This window comes from Heliangelus exortis, chromosome 1, assembly GCF_036169615.1.
Source record: "Heliangelus exortis chromosome 1, bHelExo1.hap1, whole genome shotgun sequence".
Lineage (NCBI taxonomy): Eukaryota > Metazoa > Chordata > Aves > Apodiformes > Trochilidae > Heliangelus > Heliangelus exortis.
Genome location: NC_092422.1, coordinates 122,948,655 through 122,971,198, shown reverse-complemented (window position 1 = coordinate 122,971,198; position 22,544 = coordinate 122,948,655). Strand labels below are relative to the sequence as shown.

At 40.4% G+C, this 22,544-nt stretch overlaps 1 protein-coding gene across 4 annotated transcripts in view; it reads right to left on the bottom strand.

The window, feature by feature from the left end:
* Window positions 1–22,544, bottom strand: part of CDK17 (cyclin dependent kinase 17) — a 113,166-nt gene that overhangs the window by 85,864 nt on the left and 4,758 nt on the right. For 2 of the 4 annotated variants that reach the window (XM_071764455.1, XM_071764471.1), the window contains exon 1: window positions 2,901–3,379. The exons of 1 other annotated variant lie outside the window; for it this stretch is intronic. The gene's annotated coding sequence lies outside the window, so the exon portion shown is untranslated. Of the gene's footprint in view, window positions 1–2,900; window positions 3,382–22,544 lie in introns of those variants that run through there. One more of the 4 variants, XR_011729972.1, reaches the window with a different exon arrangement.

Sequence of the window (22,544 nt, the reverse complement as noted above, 5' to 3'; positions counted from 1 at the left end):
GATCACAAGCAATACACTGTTTGTGTTTGTCCTTCAGATACCATAAAGCATAACCATAAAGTAAACATTTGGCATTTTAAAAGCATTTTTACAAGCTCAAGTTGTGAAGGAGTGCTTCATATCAAATTCTGAAGAGCCACTGATTACAGTAGTGTCCAGCTGCCTCTGTAGATACACACTCAGAGCTTGTGGTAAAAATAAAAAAGCAAGCATTAAAAAGAATGCAGCTAAGAATTTAACGTATCTATAACTTAAGAATTGTAAGCAACATGCCATGCGTTTACGAAAGGTGAGTTTTAGCAAGGAAAGATTTATTATTATTGATCCTGTTTTTCACATTGCACCAGATTACATATTCAATAAGGAAACTATAAACCTCTTCAAAAACCAGCTCATTACTTTTGTTGGACAATAAATACCAGCTGATCAGTACATGAAATATCAACAGCTTCCATTGAATGTGAAAAGAGGAAGAAGTGCAGATTCCCAGAAAGGTTTTAATGCAGACTGTTCATTAAATTAGTCTCCAACTAAGCCTTTCCTAACACTTTTTTGGTGCAAATATACTCAAATATACTGTACTGAACCAAAATTAATTAAGCCTAGAGAAGCTTTTTTTTTTTTTTCCTCTTAGCAGCAGCTAGTCATTTAAGAAATCTTGTGTTAGTGAGCCATTAAAAAAATTCTGCACAGTTTTACTATAGGAGCTCTGCATTGTCACAGTAACACAGGCACACAGAATGCTGTAACTTCCATATCACGAGCTGTATCGTATTTTCACACTGCAGTGCTGGGCAGAAATTGAAGCCAGAGCCAAAACACAGTTTGGTTTTCAGTTATTCTCAATCCAATTTAATTTGGAATATATATGAAGTATTTCACTACACATTAGTGGCATTTTACATACTAAAATCATCAATTAATGGACAATACCTTTGCCAAACTTAAAATAAATTACTTGCCACTTTCAAACTCTAATTTGCTTCAGAAAACACAGGCTCTAATTTGCAAACTCTTCGGTATGGATGTAGGCAGACCCCATCTACTGATCTGTGTAGAGCTCCATCCCGGGTAAACAGAGCTACACCACACAATATGCAAATGCAAGGTATGAATCTCACTGTTATCCTTACTGAAGATCTTTGCAAGTCAGACTCATTTTTGTCAAAGCAGTATTTAAATAACGTCATCAACAAATATGCTTTCATCTTTCAAATTTAAGTGGCCCTTTAATGCCAAGTTAACATTATAATAGTTTCTCTATGTTGGTGAAGTAACATTCAGTTTGTTCTTTCAAATCTTAAAGGAAATTTTTCACTATGCATTTCAAACATAAGATCTGGTGTTTTCATGTTAGTTTTGTGTTAACTACTCAAAACAAGTCTCTCACATCATTTACTGAGGTGGAGTTATAAATAACAAGAGATGCGTATGAAGAAACTGAATTCCTACAACAAAGCAATACACCAATTTATTGAGCATCTTAAGCACGGAAAGTAAAAGATCGCCTACTGCACATTTACCCAATTCTAATAAGATGACACATCTGAATTTGGTACTAAGTCTAATTTCATAAATGCCTTCTTCTGTCCCACATCTCCCAAGTATTTAACCTTTGGTCATCTAGTTTCCAGTTTAATTAATATAATTTTAAAACGGGGGGTGGAAGGGGGGGGGGGGGGGGGACAGGGGACACACAACGATTTAAAAAGGGAAGGGAATGGAAGAATGTAAAATCAGGCCTCCTCGTATCTATGCTGTGGTAGCTACAAGAAAGTTGATATTGATTTTCTGTTTAATTGCAAATAGAACACTAAAAAAACAACAGATACATTACTCAACTTTTTTGTTTGTTTGTTTGTTTTAAAAAAAAGGAACAGATGTTTTTTAAATTATTAAGTTTAGATTATGATATACCTCGGTAGTGTTTCTCTCACAACACTCATAATACTGTTAACCACCACTGGCAAAGTGTCAGAGACAGCACTAAGTTTAAAACAACTCCAGCCAGCTACCGAAATTGTTGCAGGAGAGACAAAGGGGTTCAAGGTCAGCATTCTTCTAACGCAGCGGCTAATCCACTCCTATGATCACGGTACTGGAACTGGCGGGCGCAGTACATTTCCATGAAATATAAAATAGACCTAATGCCACCTACTTCCACCGTCCTTTCGAGAAAAGAACCATTTTGCTCACAAGTGGATTCAAGGCATTACATATCTGAGAGGAAGGGGAGGGAGAAGAGTTCACAGAAGTTCAGGATCAGAAAATGTTCACGTATCCTGTCATCTACAAACTCAAAGCTCTGGGCACAAAACCTCTCATGAAAACCTACATATTTTGGGTGTGCGTGTGGGGAGACCTGCAAGAGGAGCGAATGTGTCATACGTGCGGAGGCTGCGAGGAGAAGAGCTGTCAGGAGAAAGCAGCCTCGTTTGAAAGGGAGGAGGCGGTGGGGAAAGGACGAACATACGATCACCAGAAAACCCCGCGGTGCTCACCGGCTCTGAGCCCCGGCGAGCCCCTCAGGCCCGGCTTCCCTCGGCTTCCGCCACAGACGGGGTTCAGCCCCCTGGAGCTGCCCCCCGGCCACCGCACCAGCCCCCGCCGAGCCGCTCCCAGCCGCCAACGGGCAGCGGAAATCCCCCACAGCCCTTCCCGGCCCTGTCCTGGGGCGCAGAGCAGTCCTGTCGGCCCCGGCCCCCGAGGGCTCCCCGGGCAGCCCCCACCACCTTCCTCCGGGACCACGCTTTCACCTCACACCCCCCCGCCCCCCGCGACGTCCCATGCACATAGAGGCCGAGGGCCCCCTGCGGCCCCCGCGGGCCCGGCCCAAACCCCAGCCCCGCGAACCGGACCCGCATCCCGGGGCTGAGAGACAATGAGCAGCCACAACTCACCAGCAGCGCCGGAGCTCCGTGGACTCTTCCTCCCCCCCTTCTCCTTCCTCCTCTCCTCCGCCCAGGAGCGGTATCCGGCCGCCGGGAGCCGAATACCCCTCCACCCCCCTCCTCTCCCTGCTCCGAGAGCTGCCGCCTCCGCCGGCTCGCTGGCCGCGCTCCCTCCCCGAGGAAAGTCACTTTATTCCCCGCTCCAACATGGCTGCTCCCCCCGCCGCCGCCGCCTTCGCCTTGCCGCGGCTCCCCGCCGCCGTCGCCGGAGAGCGGCCGCAGGCCGTGCTCGGGAGCCGCCCGCCCGGCTGCTGGCGGTGCCTAGGAGAGGCCCGGCTGGGGGCCTCGCGTCAGCCGGACCGGTCAGCGGGGTTGTGCGAAGAAGGGTTGAGCAGAGCCGAGCCAAGCCGAGCCGGGCTGCGCGTCCCCGCTGCGGGCTGACGCCTCCGCCCGCTCTCAGCGCGGAGGCTGGCACTGAGACAGCCCCGCCGGCAGCCGGGGCGCAGGAGGGGCCGCTGGGGAGGCCCGGGCGCCGGCGACACCTAGCGGCCGCGGCGGCTCCGGCTCAGCCGGTGGCTACGGGAGGAGCGAGCGGGGCGGCCCGGCGGCGGTGATTGAGGGCGGAGCGTGGGGCCCGAGACACGGGGAATGCCCCGAACCGCGGAGCGGGGCTGGGGCTGGGGCTGCTGCTGCCGCCGCCGCCACCTCCGCCGCCGCCACCTCCGCCGCCGCTTGGCCCTGGGGCTCCCTCCCCGCGAAGGAGCTCCGGGCCGAGGCGAAGCGGGGAAGGCGCTGCCGCTTCCTTCCCAGCAGCCCTGCGCAACCTCCTCCTCCCGCGGGAGGGAGCGGGTCTCCTCCGCGGAGGCTCCTGACGGCCGGGAGGCCCCGTCCGCTATAGGGAGCCGCGGGAATATCCCCAGCGGTTTGGGGGAAGGCAGTCTGGAAAGGGGCGTTTGCTCGCCTCGTGTTTTCCGGCTCCTGGCAGCGTTTCCTCTTAGGTTTGCGGGGTGATTTAGCCTACCTGAGGTAGCAGGCATCCCCCAACCCCTTCCCTCCGCGGCCAGCAAGTCAGTAACCGAAGATGTGGCTTTTAGATTGATTTCTAACCCAGTAGCTACAAAAACATCCTTTCTAAATTTATTCTTGTGGTATTTTCTTTCCTTTGTCTTCTGCATTGACGATCCCCGTGCCATCCTCCTTGCAATTGCTCTGCCAGCACTAACCATGCTTGCTTCCTGCGAAAAGAATCTTTTTTTCTCCCTTCAGAGATCCAGTTTGCATTCCCTGACTTTTCAGCCCTTTTCACCCCTGAATTTCTTAGGCTTTGTGTGCTACTAAACTAGACCTAAAAGCTAAAAACTAGTCCTGTGACCCAATTATTCTGCACTGTCTGTTGTTTTCGTATTTTCACCACACAAAGAACAAAATAAAACAGGAAGGCCAAATCTTAAGTGATTTTTGAGACATGGGTTTGAACTTCAAGTACCAGGTCGTAAGCTACACTGAAGGCAGAATTTGGCACGTTTTTTTTTTTCCCTGTGGCCATCCCTGATCCTTGCTGCCTGCCTGCTTACTACCTCTTACTTTGTCAGCTGAAGTTCAATGTCACAACCACAGGGCCTTCTCTCAAAATGAGACTCTTGCCATCGTGCAGATTGAGGTTACTGACTATGTCAGGCCATGTCAAGGGCTTCTTAAGAGAAACTAATTTCTCAAGTCTGTCACATTCTTGCTTGGCCACGTTCCTGTGCACGCTGAGGGAGGCCAAAGCTCCATCACTCTGCTGGCAGGTCAGTGCTATGCTGTCTCTAGGAGGAGGCCAGAATGTATTTTGCTTTGCAGCAGCACTAAGCTCCTGATATTGAGGAGCTCCATGTGCAGCTTCTTCTTGTCAGTCCTACTCTGCAGTAGGGCCAAGTGGGAGCTGCCTTTGCAATAGCAGTGCCAGCTGAAAATGCCTGTTTCCTGCTTCATTGCACCCTTCCAGCAGCACAAGCGAACCAGAACAAGGATGAGTATGTTTTCCAGTAAATAGAAGTCACTTGCTTTTGCCTAAAAAAGGAGTGCAAGCACAAAACCACTTCTTACATGCTTGCAAAGTCACTTTGCTCATGCTTATGTAGACTTTTGGTGAAATGAGTTTAGGATAAAACACAGTAAATATGACTCAGAAACAAATTTGGCTGATCACAGGGACAAAACATGATTACTGAGGTCTTGTTGAATGTTTTCAAGACATAGCTTATGTTTGCAAAACTTGTGGGATTTTTAATAACACAGGGAAAGCAGACTTTCAAGCTTTGAACTTCCTGTTAATGCAAAGATAGCCTTTACAGATCTCCTTCAAAGCTCAGGACCTACCAGTTCTTGCCAGACATGCTAGTTCTAATGTTGAATGCTAACATGGTGATCTGCATTTTGTTTTATCTTATTCAATTTGAAGGCTATTTTGGGTAACTAATATCACTATAAAGGATTGTGTGCAAGTATGTTATTATACACATGATTTGTAAAACAAGTTCTTGAGACAGCACAGCAGTGAGTGCATTTACTGCAGCACGTCTGAGTAAATTATGTTCCATAAATAAGGTACAGGGAGAAGATGGGTTACACGCTTATGAAGCTGTGCTTTTGTTTTCAGGTATTAAAAATTTCCGTAAAATGGGCTTGGTTTACTTTATACATATTCATGTCTGCCATTGATACTTCTTTCTTACAGGAAAAGTAATTATGACAAGAAAAAAAGAAAGAAGAAACTAAAATATGAGCAGTTAGGATGAGTCATCCAAGAAATAAAGGGTCAACGCTGATTGCAGTGCAATAAGAATATTTTAAGGTTTTCCTCTTGCCATGGGTAGAATAATGAGTTGGTACTGGTGTGACACTTTATACCCATTTGGCCTTAGTATCTACCAGCCCCTGGTGCCCTCAGAGAAAGCTTTTCACATCTGGGCAGAAGAGAGTATAGAAGCAAGATATAGTGACAGACATGGGTTTGAAGTGTAGGAACTGATTTTGATTAATTTATCCCATGAGTCTGGTTTTAAAACTATAGCTATTGATTTGCTTTATTATTTAGTGGAATATGTAGCAATCAATCATATTTCTATCTAGCTAACCATGATTATTAATATTTTAAAGTAGTTTTAAAATGGATTGCCTGGTGAGTGCAATAGGTCTGTTCTCTAAGCCAGTGAGAACAAAGTATGCCCAGGTTGCATGAAGTGAATTATTGCCACTGGACAATCTGATGAAATCTACTTTAGCCTTTAGAATATAAATCCAGCAGTAGGAATACAGAGTTGTCAGGGGACCAAGATTTCCTGCTTTGAATATGAATTCACCAGCTTTGCTTCTGCAGTTAGTGAACAGAAGAACATACTGATTTTGTGACAGTAGAAATATAGAAGTTAAATCAGTGAAATTCACATAATGATAGATGGAAACCTTACAGAAACATACATGTTCTTAAGCAGTGTATGTGGAAAGCAGTTACTTTACTGCCAAGAGCCAAGCTGAAGATTCTGTGCTTCAGTAGCAGGAGACAGCAAGCTCATAACCAGCCAGCAGTGTGGTAAAGTATTGTGCTCCACTAGAAGGGATGTGTTCATTTGCAAGAGAAACACTGAAATCTTGGCATGTAATTTAAAAGGGGGAATGCCTTTGAAATAAAATATTTATATTTTTTTAATGCAGTTGATTTTTTCTATTGGATGCTGAAAATTTTGGAAGAATGCAGATTCTTCTAACTAATTGTATCTGTATTCTGAGAGAAGAAACAAAGCTATTGTTCTGCTCACAGCACAAACCTTTTCTATATTAGCCTGTGTAGCACTCCTTTCTGTAATGATCATCCCCCACCTATGCAAAACTACAATACATTTGAAATAATCAAATTAAGATAGTTCCTTGCTCTTTTACACCAAGCTGGTATTCGCATATTTTCCACATTACTTGGATTTAATACAATGTAATACTTGTAGGCCTCTAAGCTAAAAAAAAATATACATTTCTATAGTCACTGGAAGACCATACCCCTTCCTCTTTGAATGAATGGAAGCAGGAAGTTGCATCAAGGTCATCCTTGCAAGAAACTAGAAGAGATAAACCTCTAACTGTAGCTATTTTTGCCATGATTTGAGCGACTGGTAACTGTTTTGATTAGTTGCACTTTATATTTCCGACAGAAACAGAAAACTTCTATTTGTTGTAAACCTTGCTTCTTCGGTAGGCAGGAAAGAATGCAAATAGTGGGGTGCTCATTACCTCTTGAGATTTGTATTTATATAGCTATATTGGTGTTAGGAGACTGATAACTGATTAGCTGTTGGGAATTTACCATTACTGCATGGTCTGTGTCATCCTGTGCTTCTCTCTTTGTCATTTTGGAGCATAAAGTATTTATTATCTACAACACAGCACATACATATAAGTGTCCACTCTTCTTTCTATTCCTTTACGCTGTTTAAACTTTCATTTCCCATATGTAGCTTTACAATGTCCAATCAAAGTGCTACTTAAATATTATTTCTCATTTCCTTACCCATTTTATCACCAAATTTTCAAGATAATTTCTCATTCATGCAGATAATAATTTGTGTCTTTGTAATATCTGAGTTTTTATTTATGTCCAGCATTTCTGGGACTTGGATGTAGATAGTGTCTACTGGTTGTGCATATTTTTAGGATCTGGAGCATTGTTTTAGTGGAAAATCTAGTTTCATTGCTTGATTTTTCTTGGTTTTCTTTCCTCTAGTTGTAGATTCCTCCAGCTAATATAAATGAAGTCTTTCCAGTGACTTCACCAAGAGTCAGATTAATCCTTTTAGAAGGAAATTAATAGCACAGAGATTTACAGTACTTTTCTGCCCTAGTTTGCAAACAGATGGCTAGACACTCCTTTATTTCTCTGCTACTGCTCTGAAAGGCAGGACATCCTGCTTTTCAAAACCAAAGATATTAGTCCTACCCAGCCCAGTACAATTATCAGTCAGATAGGAAACAGTGAGGTATTTTCTATACATTGTCTAAAAATTAGGTTTCTGCAGTAGAAAATAGCTCACTACAAAACTCTAGCCTAGTAAAAGAAAGATTTTTTTTTTCATATTTTGTTTACATTTTATGCTGGAGACTAAAACTGTGAAAAGAATTTGAGTGAAACAATGAATATCTGCAGGTAATAAAAGCTAGTCACTTGTGTATGCACACTTCTGCTGCTTCTCCTTTTCAATCACCATTCAGGGATCCACTTCTCCCTTTATGAAACAGAAATTTGAAATGGCAGGGGAAGAGGCTCCTATTCTTCTCTGTTTCTTTCATGCAGGTTCAGTGTCTCATACAGAATAGCAAGCATCTCTTTTTCTTCATTGCAAGTAAATTGTTTAATAGAAATTTGCAGTCATTACTCACTGAATTGATTAGAAATGCCATCAGTGAGTCTCAGAATATCTATACTGTTGCCAATTCAAAGTACTTGTGGATCTGAAAAATAAAGCATAAAATACAGACTGTCCTGCAGTTACAAATTTAGAGGTGTCAAACTTCTTTTTTTTTCCTAATTGTAATTGTTGCTCTCTCCAGAGAGTTTTAGGACTTTCAGTCGTGATTGCTTTCAGTTGTGACAGCTGGCAACTTTCCTCTAATCCTGTTGCATAAGAATGAAGTTTGTTCTAACAAAGAGAGGATCTGTTCCAGTGAAGATGAAACCAGATAATTCACCAATTTATACTTTTAAGGCTGGGCAGGAAGAGGTGGAAAGACAAGGGAATAAAAGAAGTGGGAAAGAAGCTAAAATCCGATGTAGAGAATACAAAGACAATGAGAAAGGGCACACGCAAATGTAACAAGTTTGCCTCGTGGATGTTGGAGATAAAATGAAGTACAGGAAATCTGGGGACAGAATGTAGTGGGGTTGAGGGAAACATTGGTTACTGTTGTGAGGACTGGGTTCTGCACACGTTGTTCTGTGCGTCACAAGCCAAGGGTATACAATATATTGATGCACAGAGAATTCCTTCTGTACTCTGGAGATCCCTGTACATGCTCAGATCAACTACGTTCTGCAGTTTTTTGTGAACTGGCAGCTGGCTATCAGGATTGCTTTTAAATTTATAATGGTAACTTTTGACGTGTCAGAGGTTGGTAGTCTATTGAAAACAAGAGCTAAGGTAAGAGGAAGGGGACAGGAAGAGAGATGGGATGAATGAAAGAGAATGTGAGAGAGAAGGTATGGAAAAAGCGTGAAGAAAATTAGGAGGTAAGTAGATGAGGGGCTTTAGCAGGCAATCTAGGCTACCGACTTCTACTGTTTTATAATCTTGGCAACACTTAACTATGCAGGGTAGGTAAGCAGAATTAAGATGTTACTTTTTAATGCATTACTGCCCCAGCTAGTTGGCCTACCCTTCTGCTCAAAGTTGTTACACCCCGAGGGAGAGGAGACAGGAACTGTACCTGTTTCACTGTATAGTGTGGCAATTAACTTTAACCACCAGTGAGGACATTGAGGCAGATGAGTCAGATGCCTGTAGTTTCTTCAGCTGCACCTCCTACAAGGACAGTACCCTCTGGCAGATGGGAGGGTCAAAGTGGTGTGGTCTGTAATTTTTTTTAAATCAGCAAAGCCGGATCAGTCAGGGTTCTCTTTACACAATTTTTGCTGCCTTATGATTTTTCCTGCTTTAGGCAGCCAGGTGAATATTCCTGTGTTAGTGATAGAGTTGGAAGACTGAAACAAAGTGAGAGAATAAAAGGTGGCATGAAATCTGAAGAGTATAGATGGCATCTTCTACCTGCTCATGGGAAAAACAGCTTCCTTGTAGGTCCAAGTGAGAAACTTTACATTTCTGGGTGTGCCTAAAAGGTTGAATTGTGATCCTGAGCTGGCTTTGTTATGAAGAACTTAAAAAATATTATTAAATTTACATGTAACATATAGAATATTTCTGACACTGAAAATATCAGGTACATCTTCAACTGGGATTAATTTCTACAGATGTAAAGATAAAAAAAAGAAGAGGTCACACATAAATTCTGATTGGTTTAGTTGGGGAATCCTCACTGATTTCTTATTGTGTAGCTTCTTGTTAATTGCCAAATCACTGATCAACTAAACTGGAACAGGCTGCCCAGGGAGGCTCTGGAGTCTCCTCTGGAGATATTCAAAATCCATCTGGATGTGGGGTGAGATGTGTGACCTATACTAGGTGGTCCTGCTCTGGCAGAGGGGTTGAACTCGATGATCTCTTGAGGTCCCTTCCATCCCTTAACATTCTGTGATGTCTGCAAGCTGTTCTTTAAGTCAAGCACAGCATTTTTCAGGGTCTGTTTCAGCACAGCATAAAATAATTAGAGCTATAAACAAGAAAGAAGCAGGAATGCCACAAGCTCCCACATATCTATTACTTGTCATCTGTAGAGTCTAGCTGTTACCACAAAAGCATGTTAAAATTAAATGCTGAGCTTTATTTAACATACTTATTTGTTCTCTCCTTCTTTGCCTTTGCTGTTCTTATTTCAAAGCTCTTTTGTTCACTTCACAACATGGCATATTCATGGTCATGTAGATACTCATAATCCAAAATAAATTGTTGTACAATTATACTTTGCTTTTAAAAACAAACAAATGTTCAACTGGAGCTTTTGTAGCCCCTGCATAGGTGGCTGATATAGTTAATTAAGCATTTCACAGGACAGTTATTAATTTATATCAGTTTGTGGACCATATAGAATTTAGGATGTTGACAAGAAATTAAGAAGAAAAATAATAAAAAAAAAGAGGAAAGTGTATACCTGTAATTCAATATTAGTGTGATTTCATATCATTAGCTTTCTTTTGCAATATTTTGGTTTAAAAATTAATTTACCTTTTTTATAATTCATCAAAACAGCTTATTTTGCCCACCAATAAGCTCTCCATAGAAACAGTTGTATCTTAGTAACACAGCAAGAATAGAGTTTAGGCAACACACTGCATCTGTGTATACTACCCTTAAAGAGACTTCTGTGGTTCCTCAGGGAAATTTGAGAATTGTGCTTCTGCAATTGTAATGGACACAGCACTGTCTTGGTGCTTCCTAGATTGATCTCCTTAGTGGAATATACAGGTCACTTCTACTTGCAATATTCCTTGTCCTTTGTAGGAGTGTATCAGCAAAGATGTCAAACTGCTGTCCAGTATAGCTGGCATTTTATTTTTTAATTTTGTTTTGATTGAGTACTAGCCAATGGACTATACAAACACTTTTTGCTTTTGATTATTGTCAACTGAATTCAAAACTGGTTTGGCTACTGCCCCTGCTTTGTCATAGCCTTTCTAGCTAGAAGAATCTTGAAAATCTTGTGCCTACCGTCACCTCACGTGGATCTGTAGTTGCTCAGTTGGGCATTCCTTTTCTACTATGTCAGAGTCCAGCTGAATGACTCCAGATGACCCTAGTTTCACCAGCTCTCTTACTGTTTTGCCTCTCCTTTTTGCTCTCCCATGGTTGCTGTAGGGCACCTGTTTGTCTTCTGGCACCTAACGTTGTTCTCTCCATTCCTTCCACACACGGCGCTCTCTGAAGTGATCCAGAGGAACAATTATGATGACATTTGGGATTCTCTGCAGCACTGTCGATATTTACATTGAGCTGGTTATTAGCAAGTAAAGCACATAACTATATTGTAAAGCCTGCTTAGTTTAACTAGTGCTTCAGGGGGAAAAAAAAGCGGGAAGTAAAGGATGATGCAGCGGCTGTGTGTACCTTGCATGTTTGGCCTGGGCCTCAGACCCAGATTGGAGCCATTATTTTGTCCAGTTAGAAAGGGAAGAGGAATGCTTTTCAGCTGATTCTTAGACTGCTTTTTAGTTGTCAGTTTCAGCATCCCAGCTGAGAGTAATGTCTGCCTTGTTTGGTATTCTTCCCCAGTTCAAAGTAAATCAGGCCATTTAGCACTCTTGTGGGGTAGAGGCTGTCCTAACCTCAGCCCTCCACAGAGGGTTTTAAGATGTCAAGCAACAGAACATCCTATCCCGGGTTTTGGTTGAGGGAAAGAATGGTTATCAGTGTTGGTATCAGGCCCAGAACTGAGGGAATGAATACAGAGTCAAGATATCTCTTGTCTCAGCATGCAGTTATTAAAAGAACATATCTGGAGGCAAAGAAGAGGGCAAGGAACTGGGAGAAACCAGGCAGATTTAAAAAGAAACTCCCTTTCCCTCTGCGTGGGGAGAATGAGATGGAAACATCTGCTGAAGCATAGTTTTAAAAATTCTCTATTTGAGTAGTTAAGCAAAATTTGCAGCAGTAGTAGGCAAGCTATTTCAGAATAAGAAGTGGGGACATTGGGAGGGGTCTTTTTTTTTTGTTCCAGGGAAATGTTAGGGTACTATGAACTGCAGGGATGATGAAACGAGGCTGAGGTATGAAAAAAAAAACAAACTAACAGAATTTTAGAAGCCGTGGGGGCTTCTACACCCCTCTCTCACAACCTATGTATGCCTGCTCCTCAGTTCTCTGTGGCTATGGCATATCCATGCTCAGGTCTCATGCAGTTGTCAGTTCTCACTCTAGTGCCTGCATCATCTTCCAGCAGCCACAGTTCACTTCCTTTACGTTCTGCACAGGGCCCCTTTCCCTGGATATGGGAAAGGAAGAAGATACAACACTAATAGGAGAGCAGGAAGGCCTGCAGTGGTATTGAAAAGTGGTATATACGGAGCAAAGAGATTCAGTCTAAAGCATCTGATCTCCTCTCCTAGGCCTGAGTGGAATTGGCAGATTGCTGCCCTCAGCAGCTGTCAAAGGCTGTGTCTACATTAGCAATTTGTTTCAAAGCAACAGTACAGTTTGGAGGAAAATCCTGTCATTGTCTCCATTTACCATGTGGTGTTTCAGTTCTCAGAGTGCTTTGGGTGCATACAAACTAAATTCCTTAGGGAGGAAATGAAAACAGAAGCTCTGCTTCAAATCTGTTCCACGTGCACCTTAATGCTATTGGGGACAGTAGGTTCCAAAATAGCATGTGAGCTGCATTGTCACAAGGACCTCTGTCACATACCTAACACTTCTGCTTAGAAAGCTTTGAAACACTTCTGCTGAAGCTTTGAAGAGGAGGTGTTTGGCTCTAGGGACCAGGCTAAATATAATCTAGAATAATCCCCCCAAACACATATAATGGAAAAAAGAGGTGCCTCAGTATCGACGGTTTCATTCTACTGATCCACACCCTAAAATACTGCCTACTTAGTGTTTACCTTGAGCTGGCTTTTGAATATGGCAAATCTAACATAAACATGTGCCTGTTTCTGGTGTCTGATAGGAGGAATGTGCACCCAATTTAATTATATATGTTTGCTCTTAAGACAGGTCTTCAATAACTGTTAATGTTGCTCATCTTCACTTGAATTAAAGAGGTACAGCAAAACCTGCCAGCAGTCACAGTACCATAGCTGGTATCATAGCTGAGGATACAGGGAGAGCTGTACTGCAGGATGGGTTAAGGCACATGTGCTGAAAACTGCACTCATACCCACCAAGGAAAAAAAAAAAAAAGATAGATATAGCTAAGCAAATAACTCCAACAATACCATTCTTTCTGAAAAGGGAAGCTACTATGTGCCTGTTACAAGGGAAGAAGAAAACAAACAATATTTAAGCCAGAAAGATGAATAGATTTAACAGTCAATAGTTACTAATCCAAATACAAAGTGATACAAATTCTTAACTGTTGTATTGTCTTTTTTTCCCCTCACTTTTCCTGTTTTCCATTTATTTATGAGCTTCTATGTTGGCTTAGCTTAGGCAGCATTGATCTAAGCTTCTGCAACTACTTTGCTCTGTGCTGCTATTGTCACTTACAGTCAAGGTTTAAGTTATATCTGCTCCCAGGAGCCATAACATACCCCCATCCCTCACATATCCTGCTGTGAATTTAAAATATGTTCTAACAAAATGTTCTGAAAGGGCATGCAAGATTACAAAGACATTTTTGGGGATGGAAGATTTTTGTGTTCTTTAGGAAGCTGTAATTTGTACAGTTTAATCTTTTTTCTTACCATGTCAGACAAATCTAGGCATTCTGCTCTCAGATGATAGCACGTTTGGAGATCTGAGAGAAACAGGGAGCTGCTGGAACATATTGCAGAGGCCTAAAGCACTTAGCAACAGGGAGAGTGTGGGATGCAGCAACAGAAGCCAGAATGTAGAAACAAGTGACATCGAGGTGGCTGTTTAGGAAAGAATAGCTTTTCTTTGTTTATAATTTCAGTAACTGTAAAGAACTTCACAGTGTGGGAGGTCACTGTGGTCTCTGACTCTGCATATATTCTTCAGCGTGTGACCATTTTTCAAAGTGCTATGATAATTATTACCCGAGAGTACTGGATGTATTCATTTCCTTTTGTTTATCCTGTTTCTCTCAAAAAAACCAGAGAAGTAACATTAAGATATTTGGTTTGCTTCCATCAATCCTATAAAAACATATTCAGGTGACATGCACTATGAAGAGCTGATCAGGAAATAGCTTCATTGCAGAGCTTGGAGTCTCTGCATACAGTGAAGCCACATTTTTGTTTCGTAATAGGTCCAGTCTTTAAAATCATAATGAGTTGTGCAGTGATACAAGCATTCACTGTGATGGTTTTTAGTGCTTTCCAGTAGAAGACACTTCTTGAGATAAAGTAAAAACATCCCTGACATCAGAATGAGGTTTAGAAGGGAATTCAGAAATCAGAGTGTTTCTAAGATCCACAGGTCCCACTGAGGTAGAAATAATCTGGAAAGCTGAAATTTTACACAGCAGTTGCTGGAAACTATTTTAGTGAATTCATATGTATCTCCATATGCAAAAATCTCCTTTCCTCTGACCAGATACTGTGCACTTTATATGAAGGGGCCACACAACTCTAGGGTTGAAACAAGGGCCAAAGGCTATACAGGATGCTTAAGGAATTCAGAAACAGTATCATAAACATTTTGTATTTAATGAATGCTGAACTAGCCATTAGATTGTATTTTCTTTTTCCTCTCTATAAACCCCTCTTACAATTTGCCTTATTCAGCAACCTAATTGTCTCTACTTTTCAGGTATTCTCTATTGAAAATAATAGTCAAAGGAGATGATAGATGAACTAAATTATGATAATAACAGAGGTAATAGAGAAATACACAGGTCAGAAGGAAAAAATCAATAAATTCATATATAATACTGATTCCCAAGTAACTATTAGTACTGAAATCTAACAAATTTATCTGCTCACTTAATAATACAGTGTAGAATAATTTCAGGCTACTGCTGATATTCTTTAACCCCTCAAGACTTGTCATTAGGTAACCAACCTTTTAAAGGGAATTGGGTACATTCAGCCTAACTAGTAATCAACTCTTTACTTCCAAAATGCTGCAGTATTTTCTGTTACAGAAATGCAGAAATCACCTTACACTAAGTGGCAAAACTTAAATATAAAAAACGGACTAAAATAAAGTTAAACTAAATTTTAAAAAGGACATGACGTGAAGACACCAGACCAAAGCTGGGTAACAAAAGTACTACCAAGAAAATTAATAAAATATAGAGACATCTGTAGACTGCACTAGAAGTTAGACAAGGCATTATCAAATAATCCTGTCTACAACAGAGTGAACCTGAAAAGCCATGCCATGACACAAATGGCTGTCTCTTCAAGCTTTCCACAATACACTGGGACCTCTCTAATGAAGAGAAGATTATCTTGGCCTGAACTTCCCTAGCTTCTTTTGCTTAGGATCAACCCTGAAGAAGTGCTCCATCATTCATACCCTCAGGGCAAAACACCTCGAGGAAGTTTCCCACAGCAAACTTCTCAGGGACTCAGCGCCAGACTGTCTCTGTACATATTAATGTCTCTCCTCCATATTAATACCTACAAAGCCCCAAAGAGGAAGCATCACCTGTTTTAGAGGCTTAAAGACCAGAAATTCCAGCACCTTCTTCTTCTATTGCTCTCAGCTACTGCCTTTTGCTTCTCCTAGGGAAGGCCATTATCTCATCATCATCTCTGCTGTACCCTGCATACACAATTGCCAGCATCCACCCTGAATTCTCTGACTCAGAAAATGTAAATTGGAGGCTTGAGGAAGCTCCACCTGCTCTCTGTAGATCTGCCTGACCCCCTCACCTTCCCATTCAGCACTCCCACTCTCTAATTTCTACTCCAATTGCTTCTCCAGGAAACATCTTACATAACGGAAATGGTAGGAACAATAACTTTAGCCCCAAACCTCTGCTGAAAATCTTCATTTTTATTTCTAAATGGTGCAAATGCTTTTCCAAAGACAAAAAGTGACACACTTGCTAGTGACGCCATATTCTTGGGCGCTTAGGATTCTGTGGCCCATTTTCCTTACCTATGCTCTGCTTTTCTTTGTGACTCCTCCCCTTCACCTCTGCTATATCTTTGCTTTCTTGCCCAGTGCTTCCTATGGATTTCTAGATTCTCTCTGGGCTCTTTCCACTTCTTCCCCCCCAAAAAAAAATAACACTTGTATGTTCTTTTCCATCCTGTACAACTACAACAGAAGTTGTACTGTCATCTCTTACAGTTACTTCTCCCTCAACGCTAGAGGCCACATCTTACAGCCTTTGAGCTTTCCAAGGCAAATTGCAGTCGCTTTCTGCATCCCACAAGCAACAGTCTCTCCCACCTTGCCATCTCCATATATTTATGTTCCCAGATCCTTCACTTTGTGTACCTGTGGCGCTACGAATCCTGGCCACTAAATGTGCACCCACACTATGCAAAGTAGCACCCTATCAGAAATACACAGCATGGTCCCTGATGCACTAACTTCAGAGACAGACTGTTCTGGTACGTCCTTCTGCTGTAATTACATTGTTTTGGTATTTCCACACAGCACAGTGCCAAGTAGCTAAGCCTGTTCAGAGCTGGCTCAGATGCTGCCTCTAACGTCAGATCAGGACCAGCAGCAGAGTCATCTGACCTCTCACAGAAATTGGGATTATGGCACTGGCAAACTAATTTCCTTTTCTTCTTATGCTTCCCTGGAAACACACCAATTTTATTTGTCCCTGAACTATCAGGCTCTATGGAATTATTGATGATAAAGGTGCTGAAAAGTCACAGAGGAGAAGCATCTTCTTTGGAGTACACATGTTGCTGATTGAGGACTAGGTGGGTATTGCTGAGATGTCTGAAAGAACAGCAGAAGCAGTAGTACAGTAGGATAGACATTTTCTCAGACTTTCTTCATGGTATGTGTTTTGAAGAAATTTTTACAGGTTCTCTAGAGAAAACATGGACGTCTGCAGCTCGGATAAGGGTAATCTCTCTATTCTCTCAGTCCCTGCAAATTACTATAGTAAACCAGCATGAATAGAGACATCACACTGAACCTTCTGGTCTGTGACTGATCTGCTGCCTGCCTACTGACACTACCAGACAAGAGGTCTCTCGGTTAGGGGCAGCATTTATATGTAGTTGGCCTATGGAGTGTACCCTAAGCAACATGGAGGCTCCTAGGAAAGTACATGATGCATTAGGATTTTTATATTAAGGAAATAAACCAAAGATCTAAAGAAAAGGAATTTGTAATGCCAGAGCTAGAGAACACTTTTGTAGCAGAGCTTAGCAATGTGGTCCTTTTTTATTATATAAGTAATGAGATAAACTACAAGCCAGCAGGCACAGGCCATATTTGTAAATGTTAACCTTGGAACAGATATGGTACTATATGTAATACACTGACAGGTTATTTCTAATCACTGCAGTTTTACCTTCTGTGTCAGTGTCACTGAGGAGACACTGAAAATCTCCCTAGCTCTTTAAGACAGACAGAAGAGGGAGTTTTGCGAGAAGAAATCATGTTTAGCTTGTGGCATAAAACTTCTAGTTTCTCTGTCCTCTCTCTGCAAAAAAAAGTGGAGGTAGCAGTAGTTTCTTAGAAGGCTTTTTCTTCAAGTATAGACATTTTAAAAAGCAACTCTCCAGAAATGGCATAATTGTTTTTCATAACACTTCAAAAAATTTTGTTTCCTAATTAGCAAAGGCTAATGGCTATGGCTACGCTAACAAGGAAAGCAGTGCAAACGGAGCAGATCTGTACTGTGAAATAATTAGTCCCAGGGACCAAATGTTCACATAATGCACATTTTTAGAGTTTTACTTGGGGCCCAATCTAGTCTGTTCCTAGAGACTGAATCTCCAGTACCATCTGGAGGATGTCAGATGTGCTTGTGGAGCACACATTTCAGCTTAGTTCTATTCAGGAGTTCAACCTTGCACTCGAGATCACTCCATAACATGAAACAAGTGCAGGAGCTGGGGATGCTTCAAAAGTGCACTCTTGGTCACAAACAAATTACTAATGTAGATGTAGTCATTCATAGTCTCAGATCTACAAATTAGCTTGTTTTGGTTTTTTTTTTCAATTCATGCTTGATACCTAGTGACAATATTTCTGATTCTTAGATTATATTTAGGTTACTGGCTGGGCCTAAACGGTGACACTCAGATGGATGTATAATGCTTAGTTTCAGTGGAGTCATGTCTACCTTCTCTAGGGAATCATCAGTTTTATAATGGGATTATACAGGAAAAACATAAGAAAATTTAATCCTTTAGGGGTACTTTATTAATCAATTCTTGTGCTATAAATACAGAAGATAGAATAAAATCTAGCTCAGTTACTTTGATTTAACAAAGGTAAATACTGTGGTTTTGTTCCTAAAAGTAATAGACATAGCAGAATATACAAAGTACATCTACCATGTATAAAATAGGCATTTTAATATATCCATATCTAACAGATGAAGAGCCATATGTCCACATGGAAGTATTTTAGCAAAATTCTCAAAGCTTGCTACCAAAGCTTCATCTATATTTGTGTGTCCAAGGTCTACACACTTTCTATTATTGCATCAATTAAGAATGGTAAAGTTCTGTTAGCAATTTCTAGTTTTCCTAAAGCGCCATAATGCAGAGAAAAGGCAATAGTTTGATCTTTCTAATTTGAAAAACTGGGGGACAACAGGGTAAAATTTACAGTTTTATTTAGGGTATCTCTTGGATGAAATTAAAAAATGTAAAGAACAAACTTATAGTACCCTGACCAGAAAGGCATGTACTGATGCTACTGATGATATATTTGTCAGAGGCTAATTTCATGAGATTGGAGTCATCTTTGGAGAATGGGAAGTTTTCAACTTGGCAGTTTACGACTATAATAAAATGACAGATATGCAAGTGTGTTTTTTCTCTAAAAACCTATGATAGGTGTATCGAAAACTGACTTGACAAAGTGTATGTATAAGATCTCAAATCAATAAGATGATTGGAGGCTTCTTCACTTGTATAACTTTCAAGAAATCGTATCACTGTTTCTTAAATAGTGGTTATCAACATATTACTTGTATTACAGATTACTTGCTGATACAGTTTTATTTGTTTTTATCTTTGTTACACTCTGATGCTAGATGAAAGTGCATGTTAGGGCACACAAGCTAAACTTTATTGAATTACAAATAGCCAAGACCTTTATTTTGTTATTGTTTTATTATTTTGTATCGGTGTGTATCTTTTACTGCTTCCCTTTCTCTGCATTCCTTTATATTCAGCCCAAAAGAGAGAGCTTTCTGCCTGAAGTTTTACATGAATGAGTCCAGCTCAGTCCTGAAATACTCTCTATCCACGTTCTCTATGAATCAGGGAGAAGTTCAAATGTTCAGCTAATAAACTTCACTTAGTCGCCTCCTAAGAGAGGTATGTTTACAGTTTTGTGGAGGGTCCTTCAGTCTGAGAAAGAAGGATTAAATTATCTTATTTTGACTAAAAAACAGTGTTTCCAAGTTACTCTGGACATTTAATGTAATTTAAATAAAGTAGTATAAAATTCTGAAGTATTTTTAAGGTTGACTAACTGTTGTTAAATATAATCCCTGGCCAAAACTTCTAGCTAAAAGACAATCTGAATAAAATAAAACCAGAAAAACTCCTAGGCATTGACTAGAAATAATAATAAAAATGCATAGCTAACATGCAGCTAGCTAGCTAGAAGGAGATGTAGAAGTAAATGCTATTTCAAACTTACTGCAGTGAAAACTATAAATCACTTGCCACACTGAATATAAAAGTCAGGACCAAACACCAGCAAGAGTAAAATTTTTTTGAATTTAATAAAGGCTCTCCTCTCCCATTAAGCATTTACATACTACTATTCCTTTTGGAACTAATACTGAAAATAATGTTCTGTCCTTTAAAGTCTTAAGGAAAAAAGGCTAAAGGAAGGCTTACTTCAACCATATTGGCTTGAACTTCCCCTCTCAATTTCTGTGGGCTGACATATCAGTGGCAATCAGTGGTTTACCACTAAAAGAAGTGAGAATCCCTGCAGGAAACACCTGGAACTTCTCCCCATTCTTGTTACCAGCTGGTTGCAAGTCTGGGATTTCAAACTTCCTTCTAACAACTATTTACTCTTCTTTAGTGTCATTGCACTTCTTGATGTAGCTTTTCCTACAGCCCTACTACAGATTTCATGATCCAGTAGCTGCATTTGTACAGATATACTGATAAACACATAATTCCATTGCTGGATAGTTTTTATTTCATAAAATATGATCAGGCAACAGCACCAGTTACTCTAAAAAGAAATTATTTTCTTTTTTACTTAAAATGAAATAAAGCAAATATGCCCAAGTTCCCCTATTCTAGAAACCAGACGATAACCTTCCTACCTGTGTGCAGAATGGAAAACAATTTCTTGTTCTTAAACATTAATTTTCTAAAATTCTAAAGTACTGAGTGACAAGCTCACATTGACATAATTGCATATATTATTAGAAATAGTATATACCAAGATAATATAGTAATATAAATCAAAATCTCAGAATGTTATGTGTCATTACAAAGAATAACATAGAAAATATAATTATACAAAATAATAAAAAAACAGTATTCAAATATACAAATAACTATGAGAAGACAAAGATTTTTTTCTGCTTCCTTGAATAAGCAAGGTTTCAAAATTGACAAATAACTACTCTTCTACATTGCATAATTTTCTACTACTGACTTCCAAGCTGCTAAATCTCCTTGTCCAAGTTCAGACTATTGCCTGAAACAATTTCTTTCAGCTGATTGGCCAAACCTCAATCAGCAGATACTTGGATTTTGGAGACAAATAACGCTGGGGAGTGAGAAGATAATAACAATGGGAAATGGAAGCAATGATGCCAAAATATCAAAATTAATACTGTAATATAGCAAGAAATGGCTTGAACAGATGCATTAAACTAAAAATACTGGAGGTCATCACCAGGTTATTTTAGGTCTCCCTTTGTTTGTGGCCAATGGTTAATTCCTAGAAGTGTCTATTTTGATCCTGTGAGTATTCCCAGACCAAATGCATAAGAGAGAAAGTGTTATGATAGAGATTCAGTTGGCTGCTCAGAAGTTATATATACAAACAATAGTGTTATTTCCCCAAGATGATTTCTATCTACAGCATATGTAGCTGCTCAGAATTATAACAGCAAATGTGCATCAGGAGAATATGAATAAAAGTGCACTCTTGAATTTAGCTTCGTGAGAGATTTGGGAAGGTCTAAAGAAGTAATTTATTTCTTGGAATAGGCTACACTTCCTCTCATTTAAACTTTGCCTTGAGAATCCTCGTGAATGAGGAAAATGCCTGATGATTTTAAAACATGTAACTTTTTTTAACAAAATCAGTTAACTACTAGATACAAAGCAATCAGCATAAGCTCAATACAGCTAAAAGAGAATTAATTTCTTTCATTTCTGTGCTCCATCTCTGCTACTTATTTTCTCACAGTCCATAGAATATATAGTTACTCTGCCTGTCTCTCTGCTCAATAAATTAGATACTGTTTTTAGCTGAGGCCTCTCTCCAGGTTTTTCTACATTCAGCTAGTTGTTCTGTGTTTTCCTTGTTTCTAAGATGCAGCTTTCATGCACATCACTAAAAATCTTGTTCAGACTTTCACCTTTTCATGATTGGAAGTGATCTATTGTGCAAGACTTTGAAGCTATTGCTCTAAACTAGCCCTAGGCATAGCTTCTTCATTAGAAGAACCCCTACAGCTTCCTGAGATTTGAGACAAGATCTTTGATTGACACAAGAATTTTACTTCCATAGTCTACCTAGTGAACCAAAATTAGTACATCCTCAGAAGAAATATGTGCAGGTCCCTGGAGCTTTTCCAAAATAAACTATATCAGTTGATTTCTACTTGAGTCAAATGTACTTATAAACTGGAATAAAGCATATTGTCAACAAATAAAGAAAATAACAGGAATTTTGGAAAAAGTATATCATTGAAGCAATAGCTTCATCTTTTGCAAAGTCACTAATGGACTCTGGTGTGTCCAGCTGCTACCTTAGGTATTGAAGTCCATAAAGCAGATCTCAGAATCTGTTGTGTTTCAGTTTAAATATCTTACCAACTCAGGCAGATATATAAAATACTTGCTGCATCTCCCTCCTCAAAGACTGGTGAACCCACTCAATGGATAACAATACAGCCTGAGTGGGTGAGTCAAATCTCACAAATATTACATATTCCTCCACTTTCTTTGGGGGAAAAAAACTGACTGAACAAAATCTCTCATATAATGCATTTTCTGCAAATCAACTGCAATTCATCTATATGCCT